Below are 21,102 nucleotides of genomic sequence, written 5' to 3' on the forward strand. Positions count from 1 at the left end.
TGGTGTACGGAGAGGAGGAAGACTAATACATCTCAATATTTATGATCACCATAAATCATTGAAATCAAATCATTGGAATTGATCACCAAATCATTGGAATTGATTTCAGCCTGTTAGCTGTTGGAATGATCCTACCTCTTAACAGGGTCTTAGCTTTTTAAAATATTTTATCCTGCTGATCTATGTTATATGATTATGTCAGTTCTGAATGATTTAAGTTGTATTTTTGGTTAATTTTTATTTATTAAGTTTATAGTTAGGTTGCTTGTATATAGTTTGATGTATTTTGTTTTGATGTAATTTGTTTATATGTTCTTTGTAAGCATTGAATATTTACCATGAGTCCCTTTGGGGAGGTAGAGAAGTCCAAAAAGAAAATTTTAAAAATTATTATTATGAAAAGAAGACGATTTCATAATCATTTCACCTTCTGTCAACAAACCAACAAAACAAATGTTCCAACAACATTTCATAGGTTTGGAATAAGGTTTATTGATGTAAATATAGTTTAAATAATTGATCAGACATTCAAGGGCAAATAAAATGTATTTTTTTCCCTTTAAAACATAAAACTGGGATATGGACAGTAAAAACAGAATAACACACAACAGTCATAATCACTTTATATAACTTTTTTTTAGTCATCCAAGTTTACTGTCAATGTTTTAATATTTTTTCATATACAAATTCATCTTGTTCTGAAGTTGGTGAGCTAGAAATTTTTGCATAATGAAACATGCTATTTACACCACTTATGGCACACAAAAATATACAAAAGTGCTTAAAAGGCTTTTGCTGTGTGGAAAGCAAGGAAGATGCAGTAGATTAAGGGCACAACCCACCAAGCACTGCTGCTGAACATCTGCCTTCCAATCCAGATATCATCATATGTGCATCTCCCTGCCAGTTCGAATCAGTGCTGAGAGCATTTATAATGCTGTTTGGTGAGAAATTGGCCCTCCAAAATCCCAGATAGTGAATTCTCAGTTTAATGATAGAGCTCTGTTACTGGATATCCCATTTTCACATTTAAACAAGTATGACTGGCCCTTCCCCAAATGGGAAGGCTACTAAAAATTATTAGAGTAGGAAAGTTTCCATAAATATTAACCATTTATAATTTTTTATGATGAGAACTGGCTCCTTCACCAGCAGTTGAGAATTGGTTTTTTTCTAACCAGACAAGCAGTAATCTGCATAAAAAGAGGATGTTGAGAAAACAGTTTAATGGGAAAGAATAAATCCCCTTGTCATTCTTTCAATCCAGTTCCCTCTTGCAATTTGAAACAGAAAATTAAAGATCTAGACCTCAATAATCATTAGTCATAGACAGTTTCATAACTAATGGAATATTTAGTCCCATTAATTATCACCTTGTTCTTTGTGGCTTCTTGTATTTGAAACCCTTCTCTGGGGTGGGTGAGTGTGTTGATGTTATAAGAAACAATCTCCCCATTTTCTTTCCCCTCCCATCCATTGTCCACTCACACTGGGAAAAACTACTTACTTTATCTTGCAGCATTGTAGTAATGTGTCCTTTCCCAGTCTTGCAAGCATTCAGTTATGAAGCAGGACCAAAGAAAAGACCTCATGCTAAAAGGAGAGTCATTGTGGTTGGTATCCTGTTAGGCAGTTACAGTGGAGCTATAACCATATAACTGCTTTGTAAACACATGGCACCATTGCTGTGAGTGCAAATGTCCCCAAAAGCCAGGAGGCCACATTGAATTAAGAAGCTCTTTGGTGAGCTCCGGGGTGCTGAAAAATGATGCATCTCGCTCTCTCCTGCTAGTAAGTGGCAATATGATGAGTTGCAGTGGGATCTTATAGGGGTCTCTCCTACTCATCATGCTGTCACTCACTGGTGGGAAGGGGCTAGAGGCATAATCTTGTAGTATTCTGCTCATCAGCACTACAAATGGCTGCCTTTCTTTTAAGGTGGGCTTATGAGGCAGATCAGGAATTGGAGTGTACCTAAGACATCATAGCTACATCTGCCATGCAGGATCTTTGCTTGAGTTTTCAGTGTCATACAAAACATGAAGTTCTACATCCAGAAAAGGTGTCACGAACTGTGTATTTTGTGAGTATGGTGATTCAATGAGGGATACAAAGCATACAAACCCAAACCAAGGGTTATTATTATTTTAAATTTTTTCATGAATCAGTCTTTTTCACATGTAATATTACTGCTGAAATGCTATTTATTAGGCCTAATTAGAGTAGACCAACATAACCAACTGTTGAATCTTAAAAGTCAACATGAATCTACCTATTGATTTAGTGGGCTTGCTCTTATTAGGATTCTCATCGCCTTACACACAACTCTCTTCTTACAGGAAATAATGGTTGTCTGAATGCAAAATGAAGGACAAAATGTCCCCTGTGGGAAAAGGAAAACCCAAGATGCAATCAGTAAACACAAATTAACATTTGAACTGTATTATTTGAGGCATTTTAGTTGAAAAACATTGAAAACTAAATATTCCCAAGTTTGCAAAATACAATATAAGATGTTGAAACACATGCTATACAGATATTTTGTATATGAGATGGCATCTAAACTGCTGGGTGATATACCTAGAATAATTTCAAAAGAAGCGGTGCACATAACACATGAATATAATAAAATAGCAGATGTACAATATTATTTACATTGCCAGCAAAATAAGAGAGAACAGTTCCATGAAAATAGTAAAAATCACAGACCTGATTCATAAAATATATGTATATGTATATGTATAATATATATATATATTATATACAGTACATGAACCTGTATAAAATGGAATGGAACAAGAAACACATGTTATTTTTTAAAAAATAAATAATTACCAGAGATGTCTTAAAAGGGGGTTCTTTATGCTACCCCAAAAGTCTGACATTACGTAATTGGTATGCAAAGGAGAAGGAAATGCCCCATGGTTCACACAGTACTAGATTGACTTGTGGGATCTTCTACCATATATGGAGCTCTGGGTGAAATGCTACTGCTCCAGTCACTTCAACAGGGATTCAACTATGACACTTTCTATACTGTTAAAATAAATGGGCACCCCTTTCACGTGAAGCAGTTTTTCCATTCCGTGTTAATTCTAGCTTAAGTGAAGTCTCCCATTGAGTTCAATGAACATTTTAATGATGCAATGTAATGTAATGAAATCTCATTCACTGTGATAAGTGGGACTAAAACAAAGGTGGAAAATTTCTAGCCCTCCTGCCAGCACAGCCAACAGTAAGGGGTGGATGCAGTTATAGTCCAACAACAACTGGTAGGCCATATATTCCCAGTTCCTGGGGTGGGGGGAAGAGGCTACATTTCTAAGTATCCTTAATGGGTAGACAGTCCCAGAAAACTAACTAGGACTTATTTTTGAGTAAGCATGCTCAGGATAGTGCTGTAAAAGAACTCATTTTGATTGGTTTTTGCCCTGTATGTGCAATAGGGGATTTTGGAACGAAAATGTGTAATATATACATATGTCTGAGTAGATTTCATAATGGACAGAGATGTTAGCAGAAAATGGGAGAAAGTAATGTTGACAATTGTGTGACCCAGTTCAAATCTCCAGGTACAACTTCAAAGCTTCTGACCCTGGGGTTTTCAATGTTCACATTGGAACCACACACAAAAGACAAATACATTCTTTAGGTAAAAAGTTATTTAAGTTATATTTGGGTGAAGATGAAATATGGTAACAATCAGAAGTCAAATCATACACAGAACGCATATTTGGAAAATGGCACATTAGAGGGGTAGGGATGGACACCTCCAGTTGTCAACCCTATTTTGACATGCTTGGCAACATACAGAAAGTATTATTGAAATGGAAACCTTTTAATCCATGTGTCCTTGGTTGACTTTGGGCAATGTTTATGCCAGTTGAAATCAGACAAAGTCAATTTGATTAGACACGTGTAAATGGTCAGTGAATTTCACTGAAGCTGGATTTACACTGCCAAATAATCCAGTTTCAGAATGCAGATTAACTGCATTTAACTGGATTATATGGCAGTGTAAACTCATATAATCCAGTTCAATGGAGATAATATGAATTCTGAAACTGGATTATATTACAGATCTAGGGTAATAGACTTATTATGAAAAACTTCAATCTTCAGATCGTTACTTTCATTTCTTTAGATCAGTGGTTCTCAACCTCTGGGTCCCAAGATGTTTTGGCCTTCAACTCCCAGAAATCCTAACAGGTGGTAAACTGGCTGGGATTTCTAGGAGTTGTAGGCCGAAACACCTGGGGACCCACAGGTTGAGAACCACTGCTTTAGATGAAAGTAATGACTGAAGGGCTTTAAATAAAAAGATATAACCAACCATCATTAATTTCTGAAATGGTAATATTAGGTTTGAGAAAAAGTGGCTCTTTTGCAGTAGAAACTTTGGGAGAAATGACCATAAATCATTAGTGGAGTCTGAGCTTGGAAATGGTACTTCTTTGAAATGGTACTTCTTTGGAATATAATGCAAGCTACCATGGGTAGTAGTCATGCAGACTGGTGGATTCTGAGCTTTGTATTTCCAAGAAGTAATGTTTCTAAGCTTTTAGAGAATCACATGATTTACATTCAGAAGGCCCCAGGTTCACATATCTAATAATGCCTAGTTAGTAGAACATGTGTGGCAAATCTCCACCAAAGAACTTGGAGGGGCAGGGCACACGACTCTGGAATAGACTGACAAACAATGTGATTAGGTATAAGGCAGTTTCTGCCACCTCCTTTCTGCCTCTATTTCCATTGCATCTCTCATTTTTTTCTTAAATCTCACTACTGCTGCTGCTGCTGCTACTAGGAAAACTTGGATCTAAATACAACTGTTAGTCCCAGCTGACAGCAAATCAATTGAACGAACATAATGCCATATCCTTCAGTATTTCAGAGGAAAACCAGAATACACGTTCCACACAGCCTTATATTCCAGAATATCAAACCAGAATATCCCACATTATCTGAGTGTGGACTCAGATAACCAAGTTCAAAGCAGATATTGTGGGATTTTCTGCCTTGATATTCTGGGATACAGGGCTGTGTGGAATGGCCCTGAGAAACATTAGAATCTAGCCAAAATGGCAAATGTTATTAATGTGGAAGAACGTACAAGCTAGGAGACACTTCAGCAGTTTGATTTTGCCTGAAAGTGCAAGATCCTTTCTCATTTGTTCTACTCCCCATGCTGAGTACAAGCTACATTTGCACTTTGAACTCAGTTTCTAGCAACCGAAGTAAGTAGAGGACCAAAAGGAAAAGGAAGCCAAAGAGGGGCCCTTCCACACAGCCCTATATCCCAGAATATCAAGGCAGGAAATACCACATTATCTGAGTGTGGGCTCAGATAACCCAGTTCAAAGCAGATATTGTGGGATTTCCTGCCTTGATATTCTGGGATATAGGGCTGTGTGGAAAGGTCCTAGGTAATGTTAAAGGCAGCTGAAAAGTGGGAATGATTTATTAGGACTGGCAGGGAATTCATTGGGACAGTTGGAAAGGATGAAATGTTATGTAACACCATTTGTTTGTGGGTTATAAATGTTATTTCCAAATTAGTTCTATCATAAAAATATGGAAAAAGTTTATTAAACTGCAAAAACTTTGTTTTGAAAAGTTAAAAATGGCATATTTTCATGAAGGAAAATTACAAACGTTTGTGTTTCAGGTAATAGAAGGATAAAAAACAAAAACAATATTTCTGGAGTATAACAACTACTTTCAAAGTAAGTACTGAACAATTAAACAGAAAATAATACTTTCAAACCAGGAATGGAAACCTTTTCGAATTTTGTTACATAGTGTTATCACCCCCCCCCCCAAATTTACTGAGTCTATTTTAATTATGATTAACAATTGGCTTTAGTTCTTAATTAGGACTCTTCTCCTCATTGTGAAAATCTCATTGGTCAGATGTGAACTTTAAAGATTTTTGCGGGGAGTCTGTATGCTAATGCTCCTCAAAAAGTGGGAAGACAGGAGTGAATATGCCAAAAATGCTGACTCAAGACTTTGAGAACAACTTGAACAAATGCTCATATCCCTGAGTCCTTATATCAGCAAACTTGCCTAGACTTTAGCGATCTGAATACTGCTGATAATATACTGAAATGAGATGTTGGAATATTTTTCTTTCTTTCTTTTCTTTTTTATGAATCAGGTACTGTGTCAAGGTCACACAATAAACAGCTCATTAAACGTTCTCTTCTTTAAAAACCCTTTTGTCAGCAGGTTTATAAAATGTGACAGATTGGTCAAAGGTTAGAAAAGAATTGCAAAAGGAATGAACGCTGAAGGTATTGTTATTGTTGCATTAATAATATTCAGAGACAGCAAAGAAGTTCATTCTTCTTGGTCCAGTGAGTAATATTAAAAATCTGCATCTTCTTTATAAAGAGTTATAAATAAAAACACTACAGCTATGGAAGCTTTGACTGAGAAGATGCAGAGTTGAGTATATATTGCTTTTTTAAATATAAGAGTGTACTTAGTCTTCTAATATGGCAATATACAAATTGGGTTTTTCTGGACAAAGTAAAAACACTTCTAATCACACACACATACACAACATTGAAACAGAGGTTTCACTACAGAGGAAGATGAGGAATCACATCGGATACTGGGTGAGTTATTTCAAAATCAGCTCAAAAATATTTTCCATTCAGAAATAAAACTGAAATTCTCATTAGCAGAGACAAACTGGGAAGGAGCAGGGTCTTTCTTAATCAATTGCAGGCTTAGCTTTGTCTCATTACAATACCACACTGAAAACCAGTTTCTGTCACCACTTACATCATCGTTTCAGGCTTCTCATATTTTCCTTTGATGCCATTTTGGTAAGTGAGTTATGTTTCCTGTTCAGCATAAGAGAAAAATGATTTCTTTGGACTATAACTCTAAGGATTCCCAACTAGCATGGATAATAGCCATGCTTGCTGCAGTGTTCTGGGCATTACTATACTGTCTCTCTGCTCATGCCAATACATAAATTGCCAGCCCTTCATACTACTGTAAATGAGCTCAATGGCACTAAGCTTAACCTAACACAATTTTCTGCAGGCCACAGACCTCCGTTTCTGTGCATAAGAAAACAAAAATGGCTATCACCAGCAGAGCAGTTTTGTGATTCTGATTTCAGTGTTATAGAGGCATGTCTATACAGAAATTCTCTGTGCAATAACAATGAAATCATCAACATGAGGTTGAGAATGGGCAGATCTTGATAATGTCAGTAACCTCTTTTTGGAATACTGCTATGGAATAACATGAAGCATGAAGCACAATGAAGACTGGTTAACTAGACCCACAATGGAGTTGTTTCTGAAAGAAAGGAGATCAGATTCTTCAATGCTAAGAGAGAATGCTATGGCTCAACGTGTTTGGAATAAAATGCCGTCTAAGGGACAAGATGATTCATTCAACACAATTAAATTAACTCCAGGTAGATATTGCTTATTTCTGATGTCACTCTACACAGAGTAATCCTCAAAGAATGTAGTAATACACATAATGTTTTATTGCAGATTTCTCCAGCCTGATATTATCCAAATATATTGGGCTACCACTTCCTCATCTATAGCCAGCATATCTTTTGGGTACATCTGAAAGGTATCAGGTTAATAAAGGCTGGGCTACATATTTTTCTATGAACCCAGAACTTCTAGTCATTAGCACTGCTTTCCATTTTAGTTCTGCTCAAAATAGTAGAAAAACTCTAAAAGAAAAAGAAACTCAACAACAGAAACTGAAACATCTCAAGATACATTTTGGTCTTGCACTAGACAGTTCTCAACACCATTTCATAAAGAGGAATGGGAAAGGATGTATATTTTCTAGAGAAGGGTTATTGCTCAGTGTCATACTTTATAGACTGATATTCCCAGATTATTTCCAATAATATTATGTGGCCAGGAGTGGCAGTATCTCTGTTTAAGTTTTTGAGAGCTCCTGTTAATTGAACTAAAGGGGAAGAAAGCATAATAAACAACATTTAGCTAGATAAAGGACGGGAATCATGTAGCTCTCGAGATCCTGGTGGACCATAACTTCCGGTGTTTCTTACCTATCATTGGCAAAGCTGATCAGGGGACTTGCAACCCACCATCTACTGAAGGCTTCAAGAGAAACTCATTGAATTACTTTGTATCAAGTTATATGTGGAACACTGGCCTATGTTTCCCATAATGTTAAGCAATGCAGGTAACAAAAACATCATGCGATGAAGCTAATAACAGGAATGTCTCCCAGAAAAGAAATGAATGAGGGGAGAGAACCAAGAAAGCACAACTGTGTTTGCAGAAATAGAAAATCAATATACAGAAATAGTATTTTCTGGACATAAAACAAGAATGGGAAACAAAATGTCGGTGGATAGCAAAAGAGATTAAAAGATGGGCTTAAAGATAACCTTAAAAAGTGTGGCATAAACACTGAGAACTGGGAAGCCCTAGACCCTTGAGCGTTCTAACAGGAGGTCAGATATTACCAACAGCGCTACAGATTTTGAAAAGGCACAAATAGAGGGCAAAAGAGAGAAATGAGAATACGTGGCCAAGAGTGATGGGCTATGATGATTATTATAGCTAATACCAGAAAATTTGACAAAATCAGTAACTACAAGAACCAGCACATGCAAAGAAAAACATGCAAGTCAAAACATCATTGTAACTGTGTAATAATGATATCTCTGTCTAGAGTGCATGCACATTAGAAAACCCAAAGAACAAATTAGCATAGAGTTTTAAAGTTTTGGGGATACTGTGCAGTATGTGTAAACTAATCTTATAAAATGTGTTTCTGGTCCTAACTCATTTTTCTTTTTAAAAAATCTGCTGAAAGACTGCACAAAACAGTGACACCACTATTTTAACTGAACCATGCTTCAAATTTGATGAAACTTTTATTGAAGTAAGTAATTGTAATTTTTGGTTAGATGTAACTTGGTTATTCTGGAGCACATAATAATTAAATCCCAATTTTAACTCATGTTGTTATTATTACACATAGAGAGCTAGGACTCCTTTGATGGTAAACCACAGTCCTCTAGTGCTACTGACCCAAGAAACAAATGTATGATCCACAAATTCAGTAAATTTATAAATGCAGCACTTTCACAATATCAAGAATGTAATGTTTATCTCCTGCTGAAAATAATACTTCTGTACCACACAAAAATGATAAACAACAATTTGTTCAGAAAATTGTGCAATTTATGAAAAAAATGTTTCCCATTTTCTTCACAAAATTCAAGTAGTTCTTCTTTGGACTCTGGGAGAATCAAGCATAGCACTGCAAAGACTGAAAAAATTGCCTCGTGGAAGGAATTCTGAAATCAACTGGGATTTGGAGGCTTAGTGAAGCAAACTATCAAACACAGACTGGGAGCAGATGATGGAGTTGTGAGAGGCAAAGATAAGAATGGAAGACAAAAGTCATTGTAAAATTTGCATGTTAGCAACATGGTATAATTTTGACTGCAGCATCTTGAGGAATTTTGAGAAGGTAAGTGCGACAATTTGATTTTTCTTTAGAAGTACATTAACTAGAATACTATAAAAGACCTGTTTGTTTAAACATGAAAGCAAAATTGCTGCTTTTATAAAAGGAAGTATTGTGGAGGCTGAGTTAGTTTAGTCCAAAGAAGTTATGAATTTAATTCACAAGGATCCCACTTCAAATTCAAGTTCACTTTATTACAGTCAATCACCAACTCATGAGAAGAGGGACACAGTCCTGCACAACACTTCAGGTCTAAGGGTTTTGAGATTTAAAACTTTAAAACTTCAAAACTTCCAAAATCTAAAACTTAAAAACTTTAAAACAAGTGCATCATTGCCAGGACATCAAGACAATTAACTCAAGAACCTAAGCTAAAAGCCACATACAGGAGTATATCGAAACCTAACACAATTAATGGATTTAAAAGGAAGGGAGTCTGAAGGGAGGAGATTGGGGTGCTCAAGTGGCACAGAGCAGGGAAATCCAGTCAGACAAAGGAGGGAGCAACTTCCATACTATAATTAAAATATTATAATTAAAAGACTATAATCCCAATTTTCTGCTAGTATGAAAACTTGACTTGTAGTAGCTGGTGCTATTAGTCATCAATTGCTGGATTTTAATTGCTGTTGTGTAGAACTTGGCGACATTATAGGTTACAGCTGAGTTCATATCTAAAAGCAACAGGGAAATGTAAAACTGTCCAGAGCATCCTGGGTGTTTGAGTAGCCATGATGTAAAAAGAAGGGATCAAATATCTCTATAGAACAGGCACTGAAGAAGCACATGTTCTGTTGTCTCTATGTGTCCTGAGTCACAAGGGCACAGTCTCTCAGCATATAGGGTCTTCTGGTAATGACCTTCCAATATGGCAGATAGGAGTGCATGGCAACATGCCAGAGTGAAGGCTCTCCGATGACTGGAAACCTCTAGCATTGTTAGATATGTCATAGGGGAGGAACAAAATTTACTGACTCCATCGATAATAAAGGATGGGGCATTAGCTAAGTCTAATTGGCGCTCGATGTCAGTTATTCGTTGTTTAATCAGAGATTTGGCTTGGTCGTAGCCCATGCTGGTTAGCAGTCCTGGAGAGAAGCCTAAGGATGAAATTTTGGCTGCTATTGCCTTTTCCCATCTGGACTGAAAGTCATCTGACATAGTAAGAGGTGCAGGGCCAAGGGGAGAGAGCGATAGTATAAGTCAATAGTTCAGTATAACCACCCACATGCTGTCCTCAATTCTCAGGAAGCCAGTCTCCAGATGTAGGGTGGTGTTGGAAACACACCTTGGGACCTGGAGGGCTGATCTTAAGAATTTGGATTGTACACTCCCCAATATGGTAAAGTCAGAAAAGGGGCCTAACTGGGCACCATATAGGAGTTGTGCAATTGGCTTGGCATCAAATAGTTTGAGTCCTGTGGGTGTGTAGTGTTCCCTTCTTGACCTGAGATATTTTGGTATAGCAGATGAGCTCCTCTGTGCAATCTCAGCCACATGGTCTCCATGGGCTTTTCTGCTGCTGGAGGAATGGAGAACTATCCTCTGATTTTTGAAGCAGGGAACCTGCTTGATTTTGTTCCCATCTAAATTCCAGATGTGAAGGATCCCACTTGTCTCTCTGACACCGTATATCCTAAAGTCCAAGTATAGGACTTTGATCATTCCCAGTGCGTCATGCTTTCTTTTTCATCCTATTTCCCAACTTATCCTTTTTAATCTTCTTCCTACATGTCTTTCTTTTAAACAATAAAAAAATATTGAAAGTAGTATCATTTGTCACCCAAAGCAAAATCCTTTTACAATTCCTGATGTCTTACAACAATAGTGGGGAAGCTTGGACCATACTGATATTTTGGACTATAACTCACAGAAGCCTCAATCACACAGCCAATGTTAAGGGAATATGGGAGTTATAGCCCCAAATACCCACAGGGCCAAATCTTTCACAACCACTTATTCTAGAGGAATGCTGTCTAGCTTTAATCACTTGCATGCAATATACTGTTTAAAAGATACTTTGCTAGTTACACTCGGAAGCATATATCCCCTTATTACAGCCCCCTTCAAACTTTCAGAGTACATTCTAAGTCACCTAACACAAATCAATTACCAATCAACCCTGCTGTCAGACTTACAGCTAGGGACCTAAAATGGATTTCTTCCCCCCTGCTTATGGCAGGGAACAAATCACTGCAAACAAAGAGCAGTGGAGGTAATTGATGTACGCAATGAGCTCCAAGCTCATAAAATTTCAATATTATCATGGTCACACATCTTTCACACAATCTCATTGATTATTATGGGACTACTTGTGAGTGCACTAGGTATGGACTGATGATCATGGCCTTTGAAACTCAAAATACTTTCACAGAATCAGATAACATAGATGAGCTAGTTCTCAATCATCTTTAACTATCAATTTATTATTATGATAATGGCATTGAAAGGATGTGAAATGAAGATTAAAAGTAATGTGCTACTTCTCTGCTTCCTTTCAAAGTGTACTCATGAGAGAAGTGGAAATTTTTAATGATCTTTATTGATTGTGAGAAAATAAAAAAATGGGCTCTTCTTGTACTTTAATGTATTTGCATTTGTTTGGGTATTGAATGATTGCCTTTTTGTGTGTAAACTGCTATGAGTCCCCTTGGGAAGAGGGGGCAGTCCATTAATAATAATGATAATAATAATAATAATAATAATAATAATAATGGGGAATGAAATAATGTGGATGTTAAGATAATATTCAGAAGTAGCAGAGAAGCATGATGCTAGGGCACTTAGTTGATGAGTAACAGTTGTACAAATTTTCATCTTTAATTTCAAAACTTGGGAAAATAAGTTAGAAATTAATTTAAAACCACATTATGTATGCACGACTATGCAGGCTAAACTCCTGCTGTTTTATCTTTCAATTAACAAACTTGTATTAAGTGGAATTCAGTGTCAATGATTTCAGTTGATACACTTTAATGTCTCCAATCCAAGATTTAGACCAGTGCTTTCCAACAGGTCTGAACAAGAAAGTAAAAAACTCGAATATCCTTGTATTTCAATGCACATATGTTTGAAAGAGGAAGATCTAATACTCATAAAGCACAAGCCAATCATAAACACAATCAACAACTCTTCTACTTTTATAGCCATCCTAAAATGTAAAGCCAAAACTCATGATACACATTAAGTTCAACTACATGAATCTCTCCCATGTTTACATGCCCTTTTCATCCATAACACTGTAATAAATATAGCCTACACAATCAGAATTTAAAGTGGAGTGCCTTGGAAGACTAACATGGTTAGAATGGCACAAAAAAGATAGTGAAACAAAGTCAATGATAATGTGTTTTCTGCATCCCTTCCTCCATCTCAGAATCCATATATTGTTTTTTGTGTGTCAGAGAGGTTATTTTTAGAAATGTGAGAAACTGACTTATTGCTTACATACAGTTAAATATATGTTTTCCAATTTTCCAACTAGAACTAGCAAACTGCCACAAGCACACTTTGGTAGATATACTTACATATACCAATGCAGTTTTTATTGCTTGTCATCATAGGTTATTGCTTGGATTCTTTGTCTGTGCATGAATACACAATTCATAAATACAATCCATGATTCCAGAACTTACTTCTAGCTAATGACCACTCTTTTTTAAATTTTTTTGTTAATTTCTTTTGTGAGTTGACGAAGTTGTGAAGTTGAATTGAGGTGAAAATTATCTTGGGTAAAAAATTTAAGCAAGCTTTCTAAAAAGTGGACTGGACTAGACTGACAATATGGATATCACCCTTTTGTAGGTATTTGCAAAACCTCTTTTAAACTACTGGGAGAAGGTTGGAATTTTATTGACTGATTTGAGTGATAGGTTTGATCTGATTAAACCTCAGCTTTCTTCCAGTACGATGCAGGGAGGTACCAACCAAGTTCCTAAGTACGTCATAATCCCGGCATGTGGGACATAGTTTTCTTTTGCTGTTTTCCTCTGTCTACATCCAGTATTCATTAGCAGGTTGTTTCTACATATAGAAAATAGCCATGGTGGCAAAGAGACCACCTGTCTCCAATGGCTCTGGCTTAAGATTCTGGCCTTTATGACCACCTAAGCTAGACATATCCCATTATCAACTACACCCATAGAACTATCTCTGATGCCTTCTGTACCACATACTTTTATGATACATGCTAACAGTTATAAAACATTACTTCAGGGGTGAGTTTGAAGAATTCCCACTGATCTTACTCCATATGATGAGCACCTAGGATTTATTTATTGATTTACTCAATATCCCACCATACTCCCAGCACAGGGCTCAAAGCAACTAAAAAAATATCACCCACTAACTATGTGCTCAGCAACTTTTCTTTTTTATCAATCTCGATTTGCAGAAGAGCACAGGTTACAGGACCTAGTGCCAACAATGTATTCTCTCCTTTGCCTCTCTCCCAAACTTAAGAGACAAATGGAAGAAATATTTGTTCCCAGGTTAAAAAACAAAACCGATTTTAAAATAGCTAGGAAATCTCATCTGGAAAGAATAATACAATTCCTCATAATTTTCTCCTGATACTCAAATGTTCTGAAGTGTTCCGACAGAAGATTCTATGCAGGAAAACACTAACTATGGTACATTGGGTTTTCAGATTATAAATTCATGCACCGGATCATGGTGAATTAAGTGACCAGGGTTATGGGTTCACAGCATTTAAATTATTTGTTTGGCTGAAGAGCACACCAGTGCTGACCTAGATCTTTGGAAACAGAGGCTTGAGGAATTCAGTCCTTACAAATCTCAATAGGAACCAAGCTGATTGTGGACTAATCAGTCGATCAGAATGTAGTCATCCGTTTGGCTTTTGCAATTATTAAATGTTCTTAAGAAGTGCCTACATACAGTTACAAATAAGTATTTGTAAATAACGTAAACATATATTTTAATTCTGCAGAAATGTTTCAGCTGTACTCCACAAAAATAAAAATCAGGCTACTTAGCAAGCCTTGAAAATGCTGATTTATTATCAGTAAATGTTTGATTTTATGCCTATTTCATGTACCTCTATATCCAGGGTCATTTAAAAATTTCTCAAAGAAAAGGGGTTGCAATTGGAAAAGTTTTAAGAAGTCCGGGTCTAGCATGTGGCGGTTCAAAGCAATGGAACCTACTTAGACAGATTTGCTACCTTGCTGACTGCTTATAATATTATGACAAATTCTCAGAATACATATTAGATATTTGAAAGATGATATCTGGAGGTGGCATGAAAATGGTGGCATGGTCTAAGATGAACAGCTGGCAAGTGGAAACACCTTGTTAATTTCTTTTCCTTTGATTCTGGCAGCACATCATAAGTCTCACTCACAACAAATATCAGATAGCGAACTTGGCACCATCTGGAAAAGATGCTGCCCATCAACTACCCTTGAAATAGTTTAATTACTGGCACAGATATGAATAGCCCCTGAACCCTACTGGCCTTTGCGAAATGAGAAAATTTCAATTAAGATGTATGAAGTAGTCAACATGATGAGGGCTGGAAGGTACTCAAAGAAACCATGCCTGAAGACAAAATACTCTACTGGTAGAAGAAAAATAACACCTGTTTGATGATTACTTAAAAATCTCCCAGGAAGGAGCTTCTTTAAAGTACCAGCAATTTAATGCAGAGTTTCCTGTTACTTGGGAGTGACAGATGTGTGGATTGTCCCCAAGCTTTTTAAGCCTTTGCTTTGCTACCCATTATGACTGTTTCACAAATACCACTCCCCAATCTATCATAATCTACATGGGAGCACCTGAGTGATGTATAACTGGAACATTTTGACATAAAGTGGCTTGAATTTTGCAGGGAAATATTTGCACAAGGGTCTCTTTATTACTACTGCCAATTATTCAGAACTACACTTAAGACTAGTACAAGGCCTTAAGGACAAAGATACCTTAGATAAATTAACCTTTTCAGACAATCGGAGATGAAATCTAGATCACCTCGCAATGTAACATACACTGTTTTGGCACAACCCCTCTCCCACAGATTGTTAAGCAGATGGAAGAGACTGGCACATGTTAGACAACCCTGAAGCTAATAGAAAAGGGATGAACATAAGCCCCACTCAGAGCGGGGTAGTTGAAGGCCCCCCATGAAGGAGACCAGTGTTAGTTGAGGCTGGTTGGCTTTATCAGACATCAACAGGGCAGATCTGAGCCCATTTAAGGCTGAACAACCCCTCCAGTTTAACTTCTTCATTCTGCTTGTGACTCACCCTCCCAACCTATAGATAGTGTTCGTGCAAAGTGGTCACATCTAGGCTGCATAGGATTCCCCCCCCCCTTTTAATTGTTCCTTGAGTTTTTGTTTCTGTTTTGCTTACCCCATACTGTTTCGGCTGGGTGCAGTAATTATCTTAGGGTGGCATCATTTAAATAGGTTGTCATGGCATGTAAATTGTAACATAGTCCTGGTAGACACCACGGCATCCATCTTTGTGGGTGAAGGTTGGATTTCCTTAACAGTCACTATAGGCTTTATGGCTTGGGGGGCTGTAAATGGGGGGTTCCCCTTGGGGCTAGAATGAGGGTTTCATGGTCTTTAAAAACTTAAAGATTTGGGAGGGAGTGCCCTCAGGATGGCCTTCCACTTAAAAATGCCCAAGGTGCACAGCCAAAGATTTTGGGGTGTCCCTTGGGATCTATGCTGCTAGTGCAAGGATGGTCCTTAGAGGTGGTCAAAGGAAGTGACACCAGGCTGAAGGACATTACTCACTAGATGGCTGAAAACACAACTGGTTATTTCCTTACTAGTTCTTTTCCCTTACAGGTTATTTTGGTTTACAGGTGCATCCAGAAGTTATAGTAAATAAACAAATAGGTCAAAAAATGGACCTTTAGTTTCGTGTTCTTGTGTCTGGCCTCTTTATTTCATGGTGCAAATTCAAAAACCAGAACAACTTATGAAAACCAATCCTTTCTTCACCATGTCCAGAAAAATTAGGTTGGATGAAGAAGAATAACGGTAAATATAATAAATGTGATGCCTTCCAATTGTAACTATTATGAGAGAGGTAGCTCATGGTAATCTGCTGCAATAAAAGTAGCCGTGAGTGTTATGGCATCCTGAAGACTAACAACAAGGACAGAGGTGAGAGGGGGAAAAGGTAAAATAAGCTATGTAAAATAAGCAGTCATTAATGACACATTGTGAATATGAACACAAAATGTCCAAGGAGATTCTTTTGTGTGTGTGCGCGCGCGCGCGTGAGGGAGGGAGGAATAAAACAATTTCATTTTGGCTGTAGACAATTGCACTGAACTTTTTGATGTATTATAATTCAATGGTTTATCAAAAATGTATTGAGTTCTTAGGAAGTTAAATTTTACTACCTGCAAGCAAACATGAGAGCAGATATTTTTCCACACAGTACAGAAATTAATTCCTTGTACTTGTACAGATACCAGAAAAGTATTTGCGTATTAGTGTCATAATATTATCATATTGTGACTTAAAGATGGAACAGCACAAAATGCTATCCAAAATGGCAGAACTTTGATTTTATCAAATGCAGGTCATACATAAGGAGACAATCAGATGAACTCACAGAACAATGAAGTTAGAAGGTATCATGTAAGCAAGTGAACTTTGTGCCTGAAAGACAACATCAATGAGCCCATAATCAACTGCATGGGTTTCCATCAGAAGGTACTAATAGTGTGATCTGTCAAAAAAAAACCAAGCTAAATTTTCTATGTAACTTTCATTTGGGTAATTGCTTGGCATTCACCCACATTTGCAAAACATTAACTTCTATTTCTTTACATTTTTAAAATGTTGCTTTCCATTCTCCAGTATTTTACAAAGCATGCTCACAACTCTCACAACTAATGGAAGTTCAATAATTAATCCACCAGATGCCTATGCTGAACTTCAAATACCCCTCTCAAGGATAAGTAGCTGAATCCAAATGCATTCCTAGCAATAGCTACAGAAAAACATCCACATTCATCCTTGACTTGATAGAAAATGTTCATGTTTTTATCCATGGGAAATGAAATAAACTAAGAATTATTGCAATATAAAAAAGCAGAATCCTAACAATGCACCCAAGCTTTCCTCACACAATGAGCTAAAGAATATGCCTCTGTGGAAACTTAGCTGTCATAATAAAGGAGCACAGCATATAATACTTTGCATTTAAATTGATGTTTGGGATATATCACCTTTGAACATGCGTTCACAAAACAAAAAAAACCTACTATCTATAGACTCTTTGTAGGAAAGCTATGCTATTTTCTGAGAACAAGCTGATTTATTTGCAAACACAGTCATTATCTCCATGGAGATGCTGAGAGCAATTGTTTAGGTTTTCTAGTGATCTCTGTGATTATGAATTCATTTCTTATTAAAAATTAGGGATTTGAAAAGACACCTAAATGGTGGGTTTGCAGTTTTACTCAAGGCCATAGCTCTTACCTTGTGGATCCTATTGTTCAAATTAATTAGCATTCCTATTCATTCTACGTGTCTGGAAACAATGGGAACACTTTGCCAAGCAAGGTTGCAATGATTCATCACTTAATTATAATTGGGTTTTAAGAGGAGGCCCATGCAGATCAGATTGCCATAAATTGAGGCTGCAAAGCAGAACTGTTTTATGTATTTTGCTTCTACTGTCCATAGATTTTCCAAAACTGTAATCATTTTCATGGTTAGGACTATATCTGTGCATATGTTGGGAAGCCAGAATTTAAGTATTAAAAATGAATCCTAAAGTTTGCATCTAAAGGAAACTGTTCCAAACAAAGCTATTTCTATAACAAATCTGTTTTAGTATTAAGGTGCCTGACAGAAATTATAGTATTTATTCCATATGACTTGAAAGTCAGCATTGCACAAACTGTGTTGCTTTGATAAAAGGTTTTGTGTGTGTGTGTGTGTAAGGAGCGACTTGAGAAACTGCAAGTTGCTTCTGGTGTGAGAAAATTGGCCAACTACAAGGTCATTGTCCAGGGGACGCCCGGATGTTTTACCATCCTGTAGGAGGCTTCTTTCATGTCCTTGCATGAGAAGCTGATGCTGACAGATGGAAGCTCACCCTGCTACCCAGATTTGAAGCGGCAACCTCTCAGTCAGTAGTTCTGCTGGCACAAGGGTTTAACCATCATGGGCTACTTTGATAAAAGTGAAAGATGAAGAATTTTTTAAAAACTATAATGTATGGAAAAGTTAGAGCCTTAAATATTTCATTCATTGTGTGAAATTTTAGTACTTGAAAGCAAATATGACCCCTATGAATACCCAAGAATATAAAGCTGTTTTTGTCCTCTTAAATGGTGGGTGATGATTTATGACTGCATATTCTTAATCATTTTACTGGACCCGTTGCCAGAATCAAGCTTAAAAACGGCACTGTATGAGGATATCTGATTGAGAAATTTGACTGAGAGTTTAGCCTCAGAACTACCAAAGTTATTTTTGACTCCTAACTCTTGGGAGTTGAAGTCAAAGAAAATAACTTTTTCAATATTTATAATTAGCACGAGCTTTCAGGAATTACAGTGGATGCTCAAGTCCCATTATATACAATGGTTTAATAAAATGAAGTCCCTTAAATAAAATAGTAGAAAAAAAGATTTACTTTTGGAAACCTTTTGAAATATTTTCAAGCTGTGGATGGTGGAATCCATGGATATTGAGGTTGACTGTATTATCCATCTCCTCTTATGCATATTTTGTGGATTTCAATCCTTGAAGCCTCATGTTCAAATAAACTTGTTAAGTGCCTTTCTTTTTCATCCCCCACTTTTTAAAAATGCAGGCACAGAGTTGTCACTTTAGATTTAGTTTAAGAGATATCAAAGTTGCAAGATCAATGGGAGCTGCCCATTGAAAAAAGGATGAGAATAACTTGAGACTGAAAAAAAATGAAGCTGTATGTGACTTGGGCCAATACAAATTGGAAGAGAAGCTGGGAGAAGGTAGTGCTTCTGGCACCTATCTGCACCTTACTATTTGAGAAGATTGCTCTGTATGACTTATTTTCAGAATTACCACTCTCTTCCCAGAGGAGGTTCACCTCACCTCCCAACTTTGATTCCAACTTGACCTCCTATTTGCCCTTTTAATGCCAGAACAGCTGTACAAATATAAACCTGAGTGCTTATCTGTAAGACAAGGGGGAATGTTCAGCTCCAGATTAGTATTCAGCTGTGGATACTGCTGCAGAAGTGATTTGCCAGCTATCTCTTAGCTGTCAAGAAAGCTCTGGGGCACAATACAAAGAAGTACAATATGCTTCCAAGCATCACCTTCTGGCATCAGGATTCATGCTGGGCATAAATCATAAAGGTTCAACTGGAATTGTTTTGGATTACAGCATTCAAGGTAGCCAAGAAGAGTTTTGCAACATGTTAAAGACTCCTAAGATTTATTGTGGCATCAGCTTCTGTGGACTACAGACTATTTGTTTTAATTAATGAAATATTGTATCTGCTTACTCTCTCTTTCTTTGTTTGTGGAGATACAATGGTTAGCATCCTGCTGGTAATGTAAGCAAGTATAAACCACACTGTGGACACAGAGGGATTTTTTGGACAACATACAATGATTGTATGCAGCTGATGGTGGCATATGTTTATGGGGCTGTGACACATGCAATAATGGATTAAAGCTGAATTACAGTATTTCTACATGAAGATTACAATGTCTAGCTAAAGGTCTCCTGCTGATCAAAGCTATCATTATACATCCATCCATTACTCTGGAGTGGTCATATGTGATGGTAATGCGGCTTGGTTATAGTTTTAGAATCAGCAGCTAGTACTGACCTCAAGATCACTTAAGCCAGTGGTTTTCAACTTGTGGGTCCCCCGGTGTTTTGGACTACAACTCCCAGAAATCCCAGCCAGTTTACCTGCTGTTAGGATTTCTGGGAGTTGAAGGCCAAAACATCTGGAGACCCACAGGTTGAGAACCACTGACTTAGGCTGAACATATACACACAGGAAAAAAGCTCTACTGGATATAATGGGATTTACTTTTGAGAAAACATGTTAGGATTGCATCCTAAACATGGACACAGAAGTTATCCTTTGAGAAGGTGAAACCAATTTCTGCCAGTACTTGAAAACATACCATCTCCTCTGGCATTTAACATTGGGATATCAAAGTTTCAGAGGGTAAATATGTTTTTTGTGGTTATTTCTAAAATACTGTAACAATAGATATTGACACATAGAAGAAGGTGGTTTAATGCAGATGATGGCATGTGATAGCCTAAGTTGTAATGAGAAATCTATGAGGGTATGATATAAAGCCACATATCTTCAGGTAATGTCTCTTTATGGATGAAGACCTGGTAGCTCAGAAAGAGACATGCGCCTCATAATACTATATTAACAGAGAATATTGGTGGAGTTTTATCAAGGGTGAGAGAATCTTTTGGGTAAAATCTGAACTTCAGGAGATCAGCACTTTCCACTCCCAATGGTATACCAAAAATGGAACATGATATCACAACTGTGTTTGCGTGGTTCTGATGTTACTACACCATGAGTAGGACAAATACTGAACATTAGTTTAGAAATTCAAGACATAAATATATC

Source organism: Anolis sagrei, chromosome 3 (genome assembly GCF_037176765.1).
Source record: "Anolis sagrei isolate rAnoSag1 chromosome 3, rAnoSag1.mat, whole genome shotgun sequence".
NCBI classification, from domain to species: domain Eukaryota; kingdom Metazoa; phylum Chordata; class Lepidosauria; order Squamata; family Dactyloidae; genus Anolis; species Anolis sagrei.